Source organism: Ursus maritimus, unplaced genomic scaffold (assembly GCF_017311325.1).
Source record: "Ursus maritimus isolate PB19 unplaced genomic scaffold, ASM1731132v1 scaffold_15, whole genome shotgun sequence".
NCBI lineage: Eukaryota > Metazoa > Chordata > Mammalia > Carnivora > Ursidae > Ursus > Ursus maritimus.
In genome coordinates, this window is record NW_024423897.1 from 39,579,313 (window position 1) to 39,600,139 (window position 20,827).

The 20,827-nt window shown below is 38.7% G+C and overlaps 1 protein-coding gene across 2 annotated transcripts in view; it reads right to left on the bottom strand.

The window, feature by feature from the left end:
* Positions 1-17,051, bottom strand: part of CDH6 (cadherin 6) — a 120,347-nt gene extending 103,296 nt beyond the window's left edge. Inside the window, exon 1 of one of the 2 annotated variants that reach the window (XM_008692676.1) lies at positions 16,947-17,051. The gene's annotated coding sequence lies outside the window, so the exon portion shown is untranslated. Of the gene's footprint in view, positions 1-16,686; positions 16,751-16,946 lie in introns of those variants that run through there. The other variant, XM_040630524.1, reaches the window with a different exon arrangement.
* Positions 17,052-20,827: the final 3,776 nt, after the last annotated feature.

The following is a 20,827-nucleotide window of genomic DNA, read 5'->3' on the forward strand; positions in this document are numbered from 1 at the left end:
GAGCTCGCAGGTCCATCTGAGCAGACGCCTGCTCCTCTGGCTGCAGCTCCAGGACAAGCAAAGGGGCCTGTCCACACCGCCACAGACCCGGCCCGTGCATCGGCTGCTTCCCGTCTGGGCCCTGGGGCTGGTGAGTCTGAGCGCGGGAGTCCTGTCAGAGTCGCGGTTTCTCACATCCTTTCCGCCTCGTGCCTCTCGGGGTCGGGAACCCTGCTGGTTGTCCAAGCTACCGGGCTTGGGGCTTGTCTCTCTAATGCAGGTCTTAAGAACGAGGGATGAGCAGTGGGAGGCTCCAACCTCTTGCTGCTTAGGGAGAGGCTCCTCGTTTTGAGTTGTCTCCTGACTGATGCCTTGGCTGCGTCGGGGTTGGGGCTAACGGGAGGATGTGCCCGGCCTTCCATGTGGCCTGTGCTGGTAGGAGTCACTCAGCCGGTTTTTAAGGTGTTTCTCAGCGGAAGCCGTTCCATATGTAGCTGTAGATTTGGTGTGTTTGTGGGAGGAGGCAAATTTAGGACCCACTTAGACCGCCATCTTGAACTGGAACCACCATTGTATTTGTGGTGTTCTCGGGGGTGGGGTGGGGTGGTGTGTTTGTGTGTGTGTGTGTGTGCGTGCGCACGAGCCGGCGACGTAGGCGCCGTGTGTTGCTGGTGCCCTTGCTTTGCCTCAGTCACTACCACATGGACAAGGGCAGGCTGGCAAACACGGTTAATGGAACATTCACAGGCCGGGGCCAACAAAGTGCTCGAGAAAATTCGCATCTATGGTTTTTTACTTCATTTTGGCCACAGTTAGTTCACACCTTTGCGAACCGCAAATGAGGAGCCCAGCTCAGGTTGCAGATTTTCTGGGGAACAATGCTGAAGAGGCTCTGAGGAAATTCTGAATTTAAGCCACATTTGGCACATTCACTGTGTCAGCCAAAACACGGCTCAGTGAGTAGAATTATGGGCATATTGCCCCCAGTGGCACATTACATTTGTGACATAAAAAATGTGCTTCATTCCAATCAGTGAAATTAAAAAAAAAAAATAGCTTGCAGCATATTAAAAATACCCCCAAAACCTTGATTTGATTGAAAATTTGGAAGAAATAATGATAACGACAATAGTAACAGCAGCAGAAACACCTAACATATGTCGGGGTGCTTTCTACACGCTGGGCACTCTGCTAAAGGTCTTCTCAGCCTTATCTTGGTAACTCCTCAAAACACCGTTATGAAGTTGAAACTACCATTATTGTCATTTTATTGGAGGAAATCGCACTAAGAGCAATGTCCAACAGGGTCATTTGCCGCTTGTACCAATACAGTGAACTTGGGACTCCCTTTGTTATGCAAAAGTAGGACAGTTTAGGAGTTCAATGATAAAGATGCCCCCTTTCCTCAAAATTTCCTACATTACTCATCTCCATTAAATACAGAACTTTTGTGGTCTTGGTTTTTTAATTCTGCCCCCAAATTGCTAGGGGAAAAAAAAACAGAGGGAGTGAGACATCTTTGTTATAGTTAAACATTTGCAGATAGGTGAACTCACAGTGTGGCAAGGTCAGCTCTAACGGAATACAAATAAGATTAGGAAAAGAAATATAAGATTTTAGACTTTATTACAGGATGTTTTAGGAACATCCTGTGTGTGGCATACATCACATCCACATTAATGCATTTGTAAAAAAAAATCTCAAAACCTTACTTTTGCCTAAAATTACCTGAACAACAGGGGCAGAACTCTCTTGGGTTCTCATTTTATGTTTTGTAATTATTTCTTACTGTTTTGAGTTGGATTTAGATAAACATCTGCATTTCAGCTTGCTTGCCTTTCAAATAAAACCTAAAAAAAAGGTTCTTAAGGAAAGATTCAGGTTATTTTTAGCAATAAAGAGAAAAGAAAATTGTTTTGTGATGCTATTTTTAAGCAACACTTTTTAAAGTTTTCTTAAAGCTCCAGTGGTTAGGACAGTGCTAAAGGCAAAAATGTTGCTTTAGGAATCAATTCAGAACATGCTAGAAAAGTTAAAGTCCGGGCCAAGCCCCGGAGAGCAAGGAAAGTGCTCACATGGCATGGTGTCCTTTGAATCTCTTAAGATTATTTTCTAAATGAGACTATGGGAACAAAATGAAATTATATTTTTCTTCCAGCTAGTTAAGCCTCAAATGGCTAGATGAAAAAAATGTTTTCTTTTTGGACAGTGATGAATTTCTAGTCAGTCTATTCCCAAAACAAATACACCCGAAACCTGCTTCACATGCAGAGTAAAATGAGATAGGAATAGAGGTCATTCAGATGGTTTAAGTATCGCTTTAAAAATGCCATTTTTCAGGTGACCCTCACTTGATGGAATAGGTGGGTTTTGGTCTTATTTATTACCCCTAAAGCTATAGTTTATGAAACTGAATCCCACTGAAGCCCTCATTTATATAATACAGTACGCGAATCAAGGGAAACTGATCCCAAGAATGGATCTTTAGTCAAAAAGCCAATTAGCACATGAGATTTCCAAGCAATTAATAATGTATTGAGAGTGGTTGCATGACCTAAATTGGCTTAATCGGACTGTCAGACTGAAGGGCATTGCCCTTAATTCTTGATTGTGAGAGAGGTTTCTCTGTCTTCTGCTACACAATAAGGAAGTATGTGGCCCCACTTGTCACTGGTAGCTGTGTGAAAATCTGAGAGAAATCCGTGGTTGAGTGAATTTGATGCCAAGGTGGGGGGGAGGTTGGAGAGACAGAAAGATTCTGAGTTTTTGAACACACTGCTTAGGTGTGTGAGTCACTTGAAGCCTTCTTTCTTATGGACTGTCATGTAAAATATAATTTTATTTATTTCTTAATGCAGTTTGAAATGGGATTTACTCTTACCCATAAACCAAAGCATCCTAACACAGGCTGAAAACACTTAGAGTACGAAGTAATCAGATCTTTAGGATGCTGAACATGAATTACTGTATCTTGCTTTTCTGATCGCCTTTCCTCTGTTAATAGGCTTACTTATTGGCTTCCCCTTTACTCCCACTAGCTTAATCACTCCTGAAAATCCTTTAATTCTCTACTTAACCATTCTCAAGTTGGGGATGTGAGTATGGGGAGAGGACTGGCCCTAAGCGGTTTAGATTACTTGTGTTAATGAGTGATGTTACTGATTGGAAAGTACTAATGAAGAGAATGGTTGAGAGGCAGAGAAGAATCTTGGGAACCACTGTTCTAATTTTTCTGAACCCTTAGTTTCTACTCCTTTTCCTCAGAAGTTACAATGTCCCATAGTGGTGAGATGTAATAGAAAAATTTGATAAGGATATACCGCCATACATATTCTCATCTAGAAAATCCACTTACATAAAACAAACTATTGTATTGATTAGTAAGTTTAAAATTCTCTATGTACCTTTGACTTCAGGCTGATGGATATCACATTAAAACGGGAAGTATAAAGAACATCATCCAAACCTCTCCCACTTCATCTCACAACTTTACAAAACATTTGGCATGCTCAGATAGAGCTGGGCTGAGTGCGTATTCCATTGCCAAGCAATATTCATGAAGATTCTATTCCATGCATTGACTGCCACTTAAGGAATGAAACAGGACTACATAATCAGTTGAATTTAATTCAATCTATTTTGTACAGCCATGTTCAAGGTTATAACAAGGTATGTAGAATCTTGTATTAAACTTCCTTATAGAACCTCAAGACACATTTTCAGGGTAGAAATTTAAGGGAAAAATTATTTTGCTCACAAAACATGTACACAAGAACGTTCCACAGATTGTTTGGTAGATTCAGTTTGATGTACTACTGTGGGTGGATTATAAGCCAAAAGATAATCAAGGTTTATCAGACTAGCCTACACAAAAGAGAGAAAATACATGGCCACAGTTTTCAACTGGAACACATAAATAAAAACTGTAAACAATTCTATGCCTTGGTGTAGAGTGACCAAAAAAATGTCAACTTTTAGATAAGAAAAAATCCTAAATAAAAAAACTCAAGTGTTGTATTAGGAGACCCACCAGTTACAGGGTCTGTAACTGTTTCAGATATTTGGCCAAAGTCACCAAGGTTGTCGTAGAGATATCACCCTTCCATTTGGTGTACCCTTTTGCTTGGACAGTCTGGAAGGCTGGCACTGACTTTTTGCTTCTTAAGTGTATTCCCACAATGTGTCCAAAGGAAATCTGAATGTAAGTAAAGAAAACGAACATCCAACATGAATAATATAAAAACACGTAAATGTAGTCTAGAAAAATGTGTTCCTGCCATATGTCAAAAACAGCGGTAGGCCTCAGTGGTAAAAGTAACACCTACAGGCCTCGTTCTCCACATGCTCACAGGTGATGCTTACAGGTGAGACCTAGATGATCATGCAGAGACTTTTGGAAAGATGTGTTTACTGTTGCATTTAGGTTAAGTAAGGGCTAGTAGGGAAGCATACAGCGAGAATGTAAGCCAAAAGCAGGACAGGTGAGTAAAGGTCAGAGAAAACTTGGAGAAATAGACTTTTGCCATTTTTCCCGAAGACCCAATAAGGTTTGGCCAGGTGAAGATGAGTGGGGCTGCCAGAGGGAAGCACCCAGAACATCTCTTCTGGTGCACAGCAGCTGAATATTAGTACAAGCGTTTAGCAAAGGGAAATCCTAATCTGGTCATGACTAAAAGACTCAATCCTGACAGAACACCTATCTGTTCATTAAATAAGTTTCTAAAATGGCAGTTTTGAGGCGTCATATAATGTTTAATGCATATTGGAACCAACCTGACATCAGAGCATGGTGTTACCCATGGCACTTGACACAATGCCTTGTACAAAATTGTTCGTTAAATGCTTATTGAGTTGAATTGAAATTCTATCGCCGGAACCTTAATTTCAACTAGTCTTGTTGTGTAAAGTGATTTCTTGCCGAATGAATTTCTACTGGTTAGTATATGTAAGGCTTTTATGCTGTACAGCAAACTCACCAGTGAAATTGTTAGGGATTGGTGGTAGAAACACCGTGAGTATTCTGAGGCACACTATCAAGAATAAAACTCTGATAAGCTTTTGGTATGAGTGGTTTTGGATGCGTGGTTGTTTCTGAGCTGGGGTGGAAGGTCAAAAGCCAAACCTAAAAAAGGAATAGAGACCCTACAGATCATAATGTAACCTGAAATTAAAGGCTAATTTCTATATTCATATAAGATGTAACTGGGGAGAAGACAAAACATAATCAGCTCTGAGTGTCATAGTCGTTACCTACCCAGCTGGTACTACTGGCCTACCGGTGATAGAGCATGTGTTCTAATGATGCCGTCTTCCTTCACTTTGTTTTTAAGTTCTGGCTTCACGTTTAGCAGTTCTGTTACTTTCTCAACATTGTAAATAGAGATGTACCTAATTGTTGGTTAATAAAGTTGCAGTTTTGTTTTATAATCCTAAATCTTTAGTCCACATAGGGTTTATCTGGTATAGAGTATGAAGAAAGCATCTGTTTCCTCCAAATTGCTAGTGCATGTTTGTCTTGCCGTCCACTGTCTATCCTTCCTGCATTGGACACAGGAGGCCTTCAGTAAATATTACAGAACGAATAAATTAATGAATGATGAATCTGAACCTCCCAAATACTCTTGCTGCGTTCCCTCTGGGACCAGCATTAAGTGGTTGCAAGACTGATTCAAATTAAAGTGAATAGCCAGGCCTAAAACTAAAAGACTTCATGGGGCTTGATGATATCTGCTGTTTTGGGCTATGATTAATTGATCATTAATTGTTATGCAAATATACTGATATATCCATTGAGGGATGAAAAGGAAAGATGTGTTTTCTTGTTTTCTTTCTACTTATATTTCTGAATCCTGAGAAATGGTGGACATGTTACATATATACATTGTATATCCCCATACTTTTGACATTATTTTGGATTTCAGATACTTACATTTCAATCTGTCTACCTACCTACCTATCTATGTCTGTCTCTCTGTCATCTATTTGAGTATATATATATATATATATATATATGTATATACATATGTACATATTAAGCATAAAAGGCACAAGAGTTCAGTAGTTAAGAGTATGGCCATCAAAGCTGGATTTAACTTTAGCCCTGACAGGTACAGCTGACCATTGCACAACATGAGTTTGAATTGTGTGGGTCTACTTATGTGTGGTTTAAAAAAATTTTTTTTTATAAATAGTGTATAGCACTGTGAATGTATTATCTCTTCCTTATAATTTTCCTAATAACATTTGTTCCTCTAGCTTACATTATTATAAGAATACAGTATATAATACATATAACATACAAAATACGTGCTTATCGACTCTTTATGCTATTAGTAGGTCAATAGTAGGCTGTTAGTATTTAAGTTTTGGGGGACTTGAAAGTTATACACAGATTTTCAACTCTGGGTGGGATGGTGCCCTTTACCTTTGTGTTATTCAAGGGTCAAGTATACTAGCTGTGTGACCCTGGGCAAGTTGCTTAACCACTCTGTTTTCCAGTCTTTAAAATCAGGAGGATTGACAGAATTTACATCAGACCATTCCTGTAAGACACTTAGAACAGTGCCTGGAATATTGTAAGTGCTAAGTGTTAGCTTTTATTCTTACCCTACTCAGTTTTCCCAATTATCTTTCGTATTTTCTTATTTCACAGTATTTTTAAAAGAACATATATGATTATTTGAATGAGAGGTGAAAAAAATCATTTAGCAAAAAAGCAGTTGCTTTATTTATCATAGAAAACATATAGTAACATGCATGGATGCTAAAACTGTAAAAGAAAAAATCTCAGAAGAACAATGTTTATTTTATGCTTGAATTCTTAAAAAAATATATTGAGAGTGTAAACTCAGAGGAACTTCCTGTTTCCAAACAGAAATTAAGAATTAAAAAATCAAAATGACAGACTTCTTGCTAATCTGTTTAGGAAGGCATAAATTGTTAATCAGGCTCCAGGCAACATTGTTTCATACCAAGTTTAATAAAAAGTCAGCCTGAGGGAAGAAGAGGTCTGGTGGCCCGATTTTGAAGCTGGGCAAGCTCTGTTTACATGCTTAGTCCCTCTAGCTCTTGGGACACCATGGATAGGGTTTCCTTTGAAATCGGCTCCTTGTGTAGGAGTCAGAATTATTAAAAATGATTAGTATGGGATAGAAAAATTATTTTTTTTTCACTAGTGTGAATGAGCTTGAAAAGGAAATAAATTGGGAAAATATTTATTTAAGAGAATCTTTGGCAGCTTGTATGAGAATTTCACCCAGTAAGTATTTATTGAGCCCTCACTGTGTGATTGTAGTTGCTAGTTATGCTTTCATTTTAAAACTGCGATCTGGAGATGGAGAAGTGATATTTTAAAACCATTTCTTCTTTCTCCCCAACCTGAATTTATTCCATAAGGCATCTTATATGTGGATCAGGTGGTCTTTTGCTGTGCAGGGAATCAAGTAAAGAATTTTCTAAAAGTCTTGGCGTTGTTTTTAGGAGTACTTGTCAATCAGGTAAAACCTAAATTGGGAAGTATTTGACAAGCACAGTATCTTTTGAGCGGTTGGAGTCGCATGGCTGTTTTTTTGGATTGTTGAGTTTAACAGACAGCCTAAATTTCACTCCTTGCTTTAAAGTCTTTCTTAATAACATTATGAGATTAGTGTATATTTCTCAATTACAAAGCAGGGCAAGTTTGGCTCTTGTTTTCTGTGATTAGTTTCTCTAACCAGCCATGGTGAAAAGATTGTCATAGAGAGAAAAAAAGAAAAAAAAAAGCCTTTTAAAAATCCATTTTAGTTTAGTGACAAATTGGGAAGCAAACATATGCTCTATAAATGTTTAGAACATTCAGGGTGCAAAGCAAACTTCTTGCTCTTCAGAGCCCAATTAATCCTGCATAGGGTTTCAATTATTTCTCCCCTCTCTGTCCACTATATAAAAATCTTTCATTACATCACATTAAACTCCGTCGCTTGAGAGCATTTTACTCTTCGTAGCTTTTACCTTCATATCTTAAAGTAACAGTCCTATTTAGTGTTCTGTTTGGTGAGAAAGCGGTTATTCACCAGACATCTTGCAGTGTCCTTCCCTCTATCATGGTGATCTCTTCAATTTAATTCCATTGTTTTTTAGAACACAAAGTACACACACATTTAAATTCAGTGGGGAGAGTTTTTAAGAAAAACCGTGGTGCTATTTAGAAAGATATTTTGGAATGTGGCATCTGAGAATTACAAGCAAACTTGGGGAAGAAAAGCAGGTATCGTGAGACAAATTTTTAAAATACGAAATCTGTATCTGGCAGGTAGTTGACCTGCAGGTAAATATACTTTCTTTGAATGCAAAACTTACTGCAGAGTTAGTACCTTCTGGATCTGGAGGCTTGGGATCACCTCCTCTTGATGACACTAATCAGTAACTGATCCCTTGATTCTGCTGTCTTAATTAGGACCTGCCCAAATATTTTTTTTGATAAAAAGGCAGATAAGAGTCAGAGAGTGAAACTGTGGCACTGAAATTTATCATAAGGCCTCCATCATAGAATTAATTCTTTATGAAACACTGACAAAATCCCAACTAGATACTTTTAAACAAGTAGTTTAATATGAGAATAATTGTTGGGAGATACAGTAGCTCAACTTTGTTCAAATTAGGATTCTGCAGTCATATTCCAGTCTTGGTGGATTTTATCATTTTGCATTGGTGATTACTTAGTCTGACCACACCATTTTGATCTGTGTTAAATTAGAACCTGTTGCTAAGGAGAGCTTAGAATATTTTAGTTGAATGTGAAATTGAGCAGTTTCAAACATTTTATAAAATGGATGATAGTAGATTAATGAAACTCTCTTTTTTTTAATCCTGCAAAAGAGGTTTAAGCTTTGCAGCTAAAAATATGATAAGCTCATTTTCATGACTGAAATCTACACTATAAGCTAGAAGGCAATTGCTTTTTGAAGTAAAAATGCAAACCTTAAAATACAGTGCAACACTGTAGAAAATTTGTCCACAATTATGTAAAGTTCACTTTTATGAAAAAAAAAAAAGATACCTCTGTTATAATGTGGATGGTTAAATTGAGCTGGGTTTTAAGTTATCAAATTATATATAAATTTAAAACTTTTTGTCTTCCACTGAATAATCCACTATGTAATCCAGTAGGCAGATTCATTGTTGATGACACATTCTGGCCATGAGGTCCGCAAAGCACACTTTTGGAGGACTTGTTAATATAGTCAAAGACTGTATTAGTATTGCAAACATTAGTGTTAATCTCCATAAGGTTTAATTAAGGGATCCAAGGTTACCTTTTGATTGAATGACTTTAGTTTGTCTTTTTGGCTATTTGGGTTTTAAATATCATTATAATTCCCCTTTACTTTTTATTCATCCAAATAAGGAAGAGGAGTAGGTCAATCATTTTTCAACATGATGTTATTCATTATCTAACCCAGTGGTCCTCAGACTTTTGGATTTCATGGAACATTAACAGTTTCTTTCTTTCTTTTTCTTTCTTTCTTTTTTTAAAGGGATAGAGTTGACATTGGATTGCTCATCAGATTTTAATTTGTTAAGGGAAAAAAACCACAACATAATCTATCTATACACTTTCATGAAAGAATTGACATTTTAACTCCAAAGAAGTGGGAAGGTCACTGGGTACTTAAATAAATTGAGATTTATAAAAAACACAACAGGTTGTCATAATTTTTCATATCCCATCACTGACCAATAAACTATTTTTTTCAAAGATGGACACTTTGGATAGTCTGGAGAATCACTGACTTAGATAAAGTTCACTCAAAATAACCATCAAGCCATTAAAAATAAAATATAAATTTTGTAATGTGCCCTTCAAATAGTGGTCAAAATTTTGAAGGAAAATTTTAATTTTTCTTTACAATAGGAACTTTACAAAATGGTGCGAACACATGAAATTTCTCAAGAAGTTTAAATCCTTATTTTCTCCGTAAGTTTCTATGTCAGCTCCTTCACAGCAAAGTCATAAGTAATAATATTATAGATTTAAAGTTCCTCTTTAATTTTTAATGCCGTAATTAAGTGGAGATGATAAAAAGCAATATTGCCCAACAACTAGAAGTTATAAAAGAGAGAGAGAAAGACAACTCATTAACCTCTCTGGTCATCAGGTATCTCAAATGTAAATGATGGGTGTTGGGTAAAGCCATTTCTGAGCTCCTGTCCATGTCTCACATTGTCTGATTTTATTTGTAATTATCACACTGTCCATGAAAGCTGGATTAAATACATGACTTTCTGCGTATTGGCAATAGAAAGAACAGAGAATGGCTCATCAATGTCAATCATATATACTCCTACTATATTGTTAATAGTGTATCTTCTGCCCCCACCCCAACTTTTTTTTTTTTTTAGATTTATTTATTTTGGGGAGAGAGAGAGAGATGGTGAGAGAGAGCACAAGTGGGAGGGGCAGAGGGAGAGGGAGAGAGAATCTCTAGCTGACTCCGTGCTGAGCGTGGACCTAGACAGGGGGCTTGAACTTATAACCCTGAGATCACGACCTGAGCCAAAACCAAGAGTCGGGTGCCCAACCACCTATGCCCCCCCAGCCGTCCCCCACTTTTTTTGGTGTGAAATTTTACTGGGTAAAGAAATCATTCAGAACAAATATTGAACTGTGATGGTTATAAAATAACAAAATTGTGGTCATAAATAGGAGAAAATAATTATTTTTACTCATCAGATAAGGAGGGGTAATAAATATGACTTTACCCAACTCTACCCACAGTCCTAAATGTTGCGTACAGAGCAAGCATATCAAATGCACTGAGAAAGGACGCTTGCCTTCAGAGGGTGCTGTGCAGGTGGGCTGCCCCATCAATGAAATGAATAGTTGTCATTTTTAGTTACCTTCCTCAAATACTCCTCTAAGATGAGGCTATCTTTGAAGGCAGGAGAAGATCATTTATTCTCTTGTAAAAAGAGAATAAATTATGCTCAAATGGCTCAAACAATACTCTTTACTACAATTAGAAACTGTAATGGCACGCTTGCAAGTAGTTTTTCAAAAATGAGTAACCTACAAACATTTTCCTCAGCCTTAAAATCTGTATTGCTTTGGTCAAAATAATCAAGTCATTCCCATGCCCTCTTCTGCTATGTATTTCTCAGAGTGTCACACTTTAAATTCTAAGATATCACAAGTGTTTGTAAACAGCACATTCATTAAGTGCTTAGCTCAAGCAGGAATTCCCTGGAAATTCTAACCAAAAAAGGGCTAAATAAAAAGGATTTAGGTATAGCATTTTCCTTTTGACTTAGTGTATAATTATTACTGTACGGAATTCATGTAAAATACTTAGAACAGCGTGAACATGTAGAAAAGCTCATTAAAGGTTTATTATCATTTACTTTATAATTATCATTATTTTTTGAATATATAAAAATTCTGAGCCTAATGGTCAGAATTATTTATCTTGGCTGTCATAGACATACGTGTATATAAATTATATATATATATGTGTATATATATATGACATACTTGTTAACAGGCAGTATGGGCTGGGGGTGGACTGTCTTGCTAGTCAGTCTTTCATCATGCTATACCACATATAGAATCCAAATGGGTGACTTATATTTGATGTGTATCACTGTTACATACTTTGGTTTGCAGGTGCCAGAAGATCACACAGTGATCTATTTAATCAGGTAATCTGATTAATAGAGGACCTAAGTACCCAACAGTGTTAGTATAAAATCTACTTAGCTTGCAGGACAATAAAGAGAAGGAAAAGAGTCAATATTCTTCAAAGCACTAAGAAAACCTCTTTCTTTGATTCTTATGAGATTTCAGATCACTTTTTAAAAAAACCTACTTCTTTGGTTATTGTATGATCCATGCAGGATCATTTCCTTTAGGTGGTGATTTTTTTTAAGGATAATTTTCAAATTTGCATTCCATGATAGAGAAGTATAGTGTTTATAAATATGTTAATGACGTTGTTTATAAAGTTGTATTTAATAGTAGCAGTATTTATAAAGTGGAAAATGCACACTGTGTGAAATGAGCAACTCTGATTCTATTTCTATTCTTATGTTTCCTTTTTATGTAAAAATTCACCTCCTCATCTCTTTTCATTTTACTTGTACACCTCTTCAATTTATTTTTGCTTGCTGTTTTCTATTCCGATAGCTTGTTACGTCTCCTAAACATCTTTTGGGTAGATCTACCAATTTGGAAATTATAGAAAGAGAAAAAATACACTGTTCTTTCAAGTGATGAACCATGAAGACAGATCATACTTGGTGGTGGCTAGCTTTCTACTCCCCATCTTCCTCAGATGCTCCTTCCACAAGATGACACTGTGTATGGTAGGAGAAGCTTGGAACCCATGCTGCCCATTTATACTGCACATCATATTTAATAGTAACATTCTGGCTTTAACTAAACTCTTCCTCTTATAAATCTCAGCAAGGTGATCTGATTAATAGAGGAAATAAGCACCCAACAGTGTTAGCACAGAGATATTAAATGGATGAAATAAGGTAAAATAATCTGGACTCTGTGAGGACGGGGGACACGGCGCCCTCTACAGATGCGTCTAGTTTACATTTATGCACCTGTGCTCAGAGTATTCTTTCTTCAGTGAGTTTTCTTTGTTGGAAGAGTTAAAAATTTCCTGATTAGTACAGTCTTGAACAACTAGATCCTGGCTGTTCCTGGTCCCATCTGACCCAGCCATTTTGGCTTAAAGAGCTTTAGTCCATTTTACTTTTGTAGTAATGAAGGTGCACCAGCTTTTTGAATGGTTATTTGCATGAATTTTCCCTTCTTATCTTCCTACTTTGTGAATGGTGGGTTGCAAAGACTGTATATATTTGGCTCTACAGTTAATTAGGGAGAACCTGAAGTTTCTCATATGACTGCTTTGAAAAAGGGAACATTCCTTAGGAATAGGACTTTTAAAATGTAGGCCAGTTAGTCTTCATAAGAGGAAAGCTCAAACAAAAATATTACTGTTGAAATCCAGGGAAGTGCCTCAACCTCATCTGTCTTCAAAGTAAAATAAAAATCCCACTGGAGAACAAAAAGAGAAATAAAGGAGTGAAGAGGGAAAAAAAACCAACCCAAGCCCTACATTTCTATATTTTTACTCTACTTTTATTGGAGCAGTGTCACAACTGGGTGCTTGTGCTCTCTCTCTCGCTCGCTCGCTTGCTCTGTGTGTGTGTGTGTGTGTGTGAGTTTTACTTTTTTCTTTCAGCAGTTTCCCTATTAGCATGATGTTCTTGAGTCTTTGTATTTAGAACTATTATTCAGAAAAAAATTTATACCAGACAAGGTTTGATTATCTACATTCTCACCTTTTTGTGAAGCAAATAAGGTAAGCTCAGTAGACACTAGCTAGGCTGAAACACTATTAAAAAATGCAATTCAGACTGAGTCACTATTCGTTATTTTTATAAGCGAGACCCTAATTCTGATCAACCCCAAAGAATGGGCTGCCGTGACTAAGCAAGCAGCACAAGGCAACTGGCTTCTGCCGGATGTTATCTCATTTGGAACACATTTCAAACTTTAGAACAGATTTTTAAATTGGAAGTTGAAACCTGCAGACTGTCAGCAAAAGAAGCTGATTCACCCCTAGAGAACTTACGTTAAGTCCCAGGCAGAGTTTTTTAAGGAGTAGGTTACCTAAAATCTGTTGTGATACATCAAAGAGAGAAATAAAAACACCTCACAGAGTTAGGGTGATACATGCATCCAAACAACATTTGGACATTTAATATATGCTTATTTGAATGGGGGATTTCTTTAATTTAGAAGCCTTTAGTTCAGTATGTTTGTGAATGTTTATGGATCTCTGAAAGGCTAATTAAATTTTTTTCAGCAAGTATTTCTTTAGTGGGGAGGGTTTCTTTGCATAGAACTTTTTGAGTCATAATTATAATACCATTCTTATTATTGGCTAAATTTGAAGGAAAGAAGTACAGTCCTGGCAAGGTCAGAAATAAGGAAAATCTAATATTGATGGTAGTGAATTCTTTCTTAATTGGCTGATGCTTTCATTTGGTATCATAGAAAAGTTACCAAAAGTCTAGGTACCGAGAAAACTGTGCAAATACTCCCAAGTTCCTTAAATTAGAGGAACCATACACATGATAGCAAAAATAATGATTTTAATCTGGCAGAAATGTCAAGCTAGTACTTGGATGACATTAACTCATCTATGAAGAAAAAGCTGTTATGCACGTATTATCTTAGCTAACAAACCCATGATGCAATTGAACTACAGGGAGAAATGCATGGAGTGACCCACTAGAGGTCCCTTCCAACTAAAAAAAAGTTTCCATAGTTCAAAGGATGCAGCCTTAGTAAGTTGGCATTCATGACTGCAAAGCAAGTAAGGGCCAGAAGGGGGGACCACACGTTTCACTTCCTTAGGAAGAGACATGGTTTTATTCAGAATATTTGTCACATTTTATTTCTTTTTAATGTCCCTATGTGGGACACCCCCTCAGTTAGCTTTAATTAGATATTCAGAACTTGTCGTTCCAACTTACTGATATATTTGCCATACGGAAGTATCTTTTGATGTCCTGGAACTGTAGTTGTGCTTTCTAGAAATTTTCGCTATCTCAAGTTTCTCAGAGCAGTATTTTGCAAGATAGACTTTTTTCTTAAAAAATGACGAGTGCCTTAAAGTGAGTTTTAACTTGCAAAGCTGATGGAAGTGGTGGGTGGAGGAGGTGAGGTGCATGTTTTCTGATAGTAGGCAATTTGGTAGAAAATGATTTTGTTTCTATACATTATCTTTGCAAAGTTAGCATTAAGAAATGTAATTGCAATAAATTTATGTAAAAGCCAGATAATAAAGGGACTAAAAGTCCCTATAGAGAATCCAGTCTGTCACTTATAATGGCAGTAAAAGATAATTTTAGTCAAGTACAGTAGAACTAAACCATTGCCATTTTCCTTCAAAAATGTGCTGCTGCCTCTCATGTTTTTCTGAAGAAATTGGTTACTTCCTGTGCTTCAAAAGTATGCCATGAACCATCAGAATAGGTAGAAAAAGATATGCCTTTTATTTCCCCCCAGAACCTTTTTAATTAGAACATAACCAAAGAACAAAAGGGGGAGAGAAACAGTCCTGTGCAATTGTATTTTCCAGTAAACTGTTGGATTTCTTTTAAGTTTCTGAGCTCTGCATTGAAAATCTGGCCTCTGGCGTAAACTTTGCCCTCTTCCTTTCGACATAATGAAGACATTTGCTTGATCATATTCCCTTTCTTCACACAACTTATTTTCCGGATCTCTAAAATAGCAAACACAGAGCCATGCAAGTGCTATTACACAAAGGATGACGCTCAAGCTAAACTGGAAGAATTTTTTTCCTCCTAAAGTAGAATCCTAAAGGTTTTCCTTTTCAGGTAAAGGTGTCAGCAAGGAAAGAAAGGAGATAAGCAATCCTTGGCTACATTTGTATGAACATATTTGTTATTCATTCTTAGAAGAGTTGTACATTTTCTAGGTATGTCTCTGTGTTCCTCGTCCAACACAGAGAAGAGTTTATTATCCCCCTGGATAATAAACAATCAGAAAGCCCATATTTTGTGTGCACCCCTCCAGAGCAGCCATACGTGTGCACACCAGCCAGTCCAGTAATATTCTTGAAGGAAAAATCTCTTATTTCCCACATTATGTGCTTCAGTGAGTGAAAGTGAAGATTGGTGGGGAGACATGGGATGATATATGTCTATAGTGTGAGTATTATAATTAAAATGGCTTTACGAAAAAAAAAAGGGAGAGAGAAATGTGTGGCTATTTCAGATGATTAAACTTCTTGGTACTTGAATTTTCTCAGTAGTTAACTCAGGTGAACAGCCCTTTGCACTAACAAGGACCTGCATATAACTCCCCATAAAATATGGATTTTATTGCAGCAGCGAAAACACTTCTCAGCACCATGCTGACCTCTCCAGCATCCTCCATCTCGAGATCTCCGATAACTCTTGGCAGAAGAATATCTAACTACAGAAGAAGTAATCCCAGCTCTGCAACGGCTGCAGTACACAACACAGCAACGTCCCTTCTTACTAAATTCTGGGATTAACGCATTGGGGGGTTCCACTTTTCCTGCATCGGAGACCTACAACCAGGCACACTTGGTCTGCTCTCCAACCAGTCTGGGGGAGGCATTATCCCCCAGATTTGTGCCTGGCCAGCCATGGAAGAGCACCAGCGAGCTGCGTCTTCCACATGACTTTTCCCTGGACAGTATGCTCCATTTTCGGAGTCCAGTGTTGGACTTCCCTTGCAACCCAAGCATTTCTTTCCCTCTGTGAGCCGGCAGGCATTTCCCCGAACGTGCAAGCAAACAGTTTTCTTTGGCTCCTTCTCTGAGCCAAATCATCTATTTAGCTTAAGTTTTCCTTACTGGGAGCATTCAGGAGTTCTCAAGCTACCTGATTTTCTGCTTTACCCCCAAAGGCAAGAAATGTAACTCAGCCAAAGCAGTCCCCGCACAGACCCTTGTGATGTGGGCAGGTGGAAATAAATCAAGCCCCAAAAGGCTCCGCGGGTCCTGCACGCACCAGCGCCCTTGGTAATTGACCAGCCAACTTTGCAAATGCCGGAGCTCCCCTGGCAGCCTCTGCCGGCGGAGAGAAAGGCAGTGAGTTCTTCCCGGCGGCCCGTTACTTAAGCTCCCACCCAGCCCCACAGCGGATCGGTCTTACCAGAAGGCGGAGGAGCGGCGCCCAGGATCCCCGGGAACCGGCACCCGTCCTGGGCAGCGGCAGCAGCGCCGCCTGCGCAGCCGGACTCGCGCGCCTGCCCCGACCCGGGCTCGCAGGCTGAGCATCCCTCCCAACTCCGGCGTGCGGCACCCATCGGGCAGAGAGGGCTCTCTCTCTGATTGGCTTCCATCAACGCTACAGAATTAAAAAAAAGAAAGGCATGCACAACCACCACCATCGCCAACAGAGACGGAACCCACCTCTGCTTGCCTTCCTGCTCCCGGGGAGACCCTGCGACCCGCCCAGGCTGCTCCAGCCTCCGCTGCTTCTGCAGTCGCGGGCTCTGCTGTTCTTGCTGCCGCGGCTGAAACTGCAGCTCTCGGGATGGGAAGGTTACGGGCTCGGGAGAGCTGGCTCTTGTGGGCACACACTGATTTGCAAGTGAATGAAGTGGGAGGGAGCAAAGAGAGGAGGACTTTGTTAGAGAGGCCCAGTGCCTGCCCCCGCCCGCCCCCTCCCCTTGACAGAATGACTCCCTGTGTTTGAAGTCCTGAGCGATTCGCTCCTGGTAACACTCCCTCAGCCCCAGGCTTTCCTTTCCTTTCTTATTTTTGGGGGTTAAAACGTACTCAGAACTTGTGTGACTCCGTCTGTTTCCTCCTTTATACTGTCAAAATGCACCTTGTGCTATTATCAGCAACAGTCGATGTTCTTTTTTTCTTTTTTACCGACCGAGCAATTACAATTCCCAGGGACACAGTACCTCGTCGCGCTCTCAGTTGGCCAGCTTCGTGTTATAGCAGGCATAACATGCACACATATAAAACAAACCGGGTCTCCTGAGATAACAATACCGGTGGCTTTTCTACAAAACATAAACAGGCGTTCTCCAGACTCGAGCAGACTACTCATTCAGACGTGTCTTTTCTTCTCTCCTACCAGGAAGACAGGTTTTTACATAGCCCTGTGATCTCGGTTACTCTGTCGGAGTGAGTAACCCCAAGATGTTGTAGCATGAAGCTTGCAGAAACACTCCAAACCCAATCCCTCAGGCTTGCCGATGACTTATGACTGATTCCATCTTTCTAAATGAGTTAATACAAGGATACAAAAGACTTGCAGAAGAGGGGTGTGTAATGCTATCCGAGGTCTGCCTAAGGGCTTAAGATCTTTCAGGAAAGTTCCTGAAGTAGGATAACCTCTAAATTAAACTCTTTGGTACGGAAGAGCTATATTTACAGTTCCAAAAACTAATTTCTAATATTAGCTGCAAAAATCTTAAGCATGCCAAAGTATTATTAAGTGAGAGTTATGGTTTTCTACATAGGAGATGTAGACATGACGGAGCCAGGCACTGTTGGATTAGGAAAATTAAATCTAATTACCACGGTGAGTGCACCCAGGGTCAGTAGCATCCCAAACCAGCTGTTTGTGTAAGCTGCATGTGCATGGGGAGATTTCTATTGCCCAGTGCTCTAAAAACAAAATCGGGGCCACTTTGGCCTCTGAGTGGTTAAACTGGTTGGAGGCCGGTCTCCTTCCCAACTGAGCTCTTACTAGAAAATCTTTTGTTTCACTAATAGAAGTTCAGGCATTTAAATAAAGCCAAAATCAAAGTAGTTCCTCTAGGCAGTCAGTGCTTCAAAGAAGTGTGCATGGAATGGTTTTAGCACAGATGTTCCACACATGGAAGATGGAAAGACTCTGAATTTCTTTCTTGAAAAGATCTTCCCCTAACGAAGAATTGCCACCAATTTACAAAGAAAGACTGAACATTTTCTCTTCGTGCAGCTATTTAAACTCTTGTGGAAAAAGGATAGGCAAGAAGAAATCTGCTTCTGATTCATAGTTCATTCCTCAGATTATGAATTTCTTATACAATTAATTAGAAATACTAGCTCTTTATGTTTGTATAGTCCTTTGCTGATTACAAAGTACTTTCATAGACTATTTTATTTAATTCTTCTTTCAACAAGTGGTATGATCTTTCGTTATCAGGATAGAGGAAATAGATTGATGAAGAGATTGTATAGGTTAAGTAACATGTCCAAGGCAATAAAACTGGTAAGCAGAAGAGGCAGACACATTCCTGATAAAATTGTGTGCATGTGTGTATATGTATATATAAAATATATATACTAATTTATGTGTAATATATATAATTCTGTACTTATAAGTATGCCAATAAAAATAAGTCATATTTTAAGACTATCTTTCACAGAAAGATATGCAAATTAACTGATTTTTATGGTAAAAGTGGGATACTAGTGGATTTGATGTTCTACCCATTGAACAAGTTAATATCTCACAAAGGACATCTCTAATTGTTTGCAATATACTATTCTTCAAACCCCGTTAAGCCACATTTCAAAAGTGGTTAAAACAACTACTTTTTATTAGGGATAGATAAACAATCAATTTGCTTCTGAACAGTGGCAGCTTTGAATCACATAAAGGATGGCACTTTTATACTAAAAAAGGTTTTTGTGTGATTTTTGAGGATCTCTAGTAACATTTACCACAATCATTATTAATTTTCAATTACTAATATTGATATGGATGTAAATATCCATCATTACTTTTTCCCAACTTCAGAGATGAAAGAACTGAGAGTTACTAAGTTTGAGTGATTACCTGATGTCCTCTAAGTCCTGTTTCCAGTTCATTCTCTGGCTCACCAAAGCATGGTGACAAGTCACAGAAGCTAATTAGAGATAGTTAAACAAATGTGTGTGGGGGGGCTTCTTTGCTATCATCATGGGCTTTTTTATGAAATGTGAGTGGAAATTCTGCAGGGCCTCCAGAAAGACCGGACGCAGACACCCCAGGAGCTACCAGCACTCTGCCTGTACTGCTACTTTTTTCTCCTCAGGGTGCTTCTACTTGGGTTTTCTCTCCCATCACAGTCCTTCCTCTTGTCAGTCAGACCTTCATAGCAGCACCACTGACAGTTCCAGAGCTTACCTGGTGGAAAGGGAGCATCTCCCTCTTTTTGCTCCATTTCCAGTTTTATGATTGATCTGGCGTTCTGGACACATCAGCTGGAGCTGGGGCAGGGGGAGGCAGCAGGGTTACCTACACACTGGGTCCCCTAGCAGCGCGGAAGTGTCGTTGTGAACTGGAAGACCTCCCTAAAAGTGTCCTATCTCACATAGTCTCTTGTTAGTAATTCGGAACAGCTGAAGTACCTCATCAGCTTTTAGGTTAGTTCATTATTTTATATGCTTCAGTCAAAATTACTTGTACTTCTCTCCTTTACAGCTTGCAAAGTTTCAATTAAAAAAAAAAACCTCCTTCATAGACCATTACTAGGGATATTAATTTTGATGAGGGATTTTTCAACTTCCACTAAATCTCTCTTCAGATGATTAAGAGGCCATCTTATCCTTATAATGGGGATGCATATAAATAAATAATTACAAGTTCTCTGACTTTCTTTTCAATAATATACATCTGTATGCAGTGATTATCTGGTAAAAACATTTTCATGATCATCAACAATTATTCTTGATTAGAAGAAAAAGTTCACTTTTAAAACCATGCGCCTAATTAAGAACCTTGGCATGAGTGGATGTGCTTCATCCAATCCAAATCTTCCATCTAAAATTTACCTTAAGTGTGTTGCTACCAGAAAAAGTACACACATTATAATGCTTATTACTTAATATCATGGTGTGCACAAGTGAACAGATTTCACTGAGCAATGAATGCCTTATTCCCCTCACTTTGCCCTTTGTGTATACGTGCACGTGAGTGTGCCCATACCCCTCCCCCCCCAACCCCTTGCAGTGTTTAAGGGGAAAAAAGGTTTAAACTCTCTGGGTATTATTGACCTGAAACAAGGAGACAGGAAATCTCAATGGAATTCCCCTTTTGCAAGAGCCATAGACATCTCAATACAGGCTAAAATAAATTCACACACATTTCATGTGCTTATCCAGGTTTTCTACTCCTGGGAGAGTTTCCAATACTGTATTTAAAGTGGGTTGGATCGCAGGATGCATTAAGACATTTCCCTCTTGATCATTATATTTGACTCATCACTATAGGTAGATTATAGTAGCCAGGAGATTTCCAAATGCAATAAATGCACAGCAGCACAGTGTTATTGACCTACGGAGGGCATTTTAGTACTCTGGGA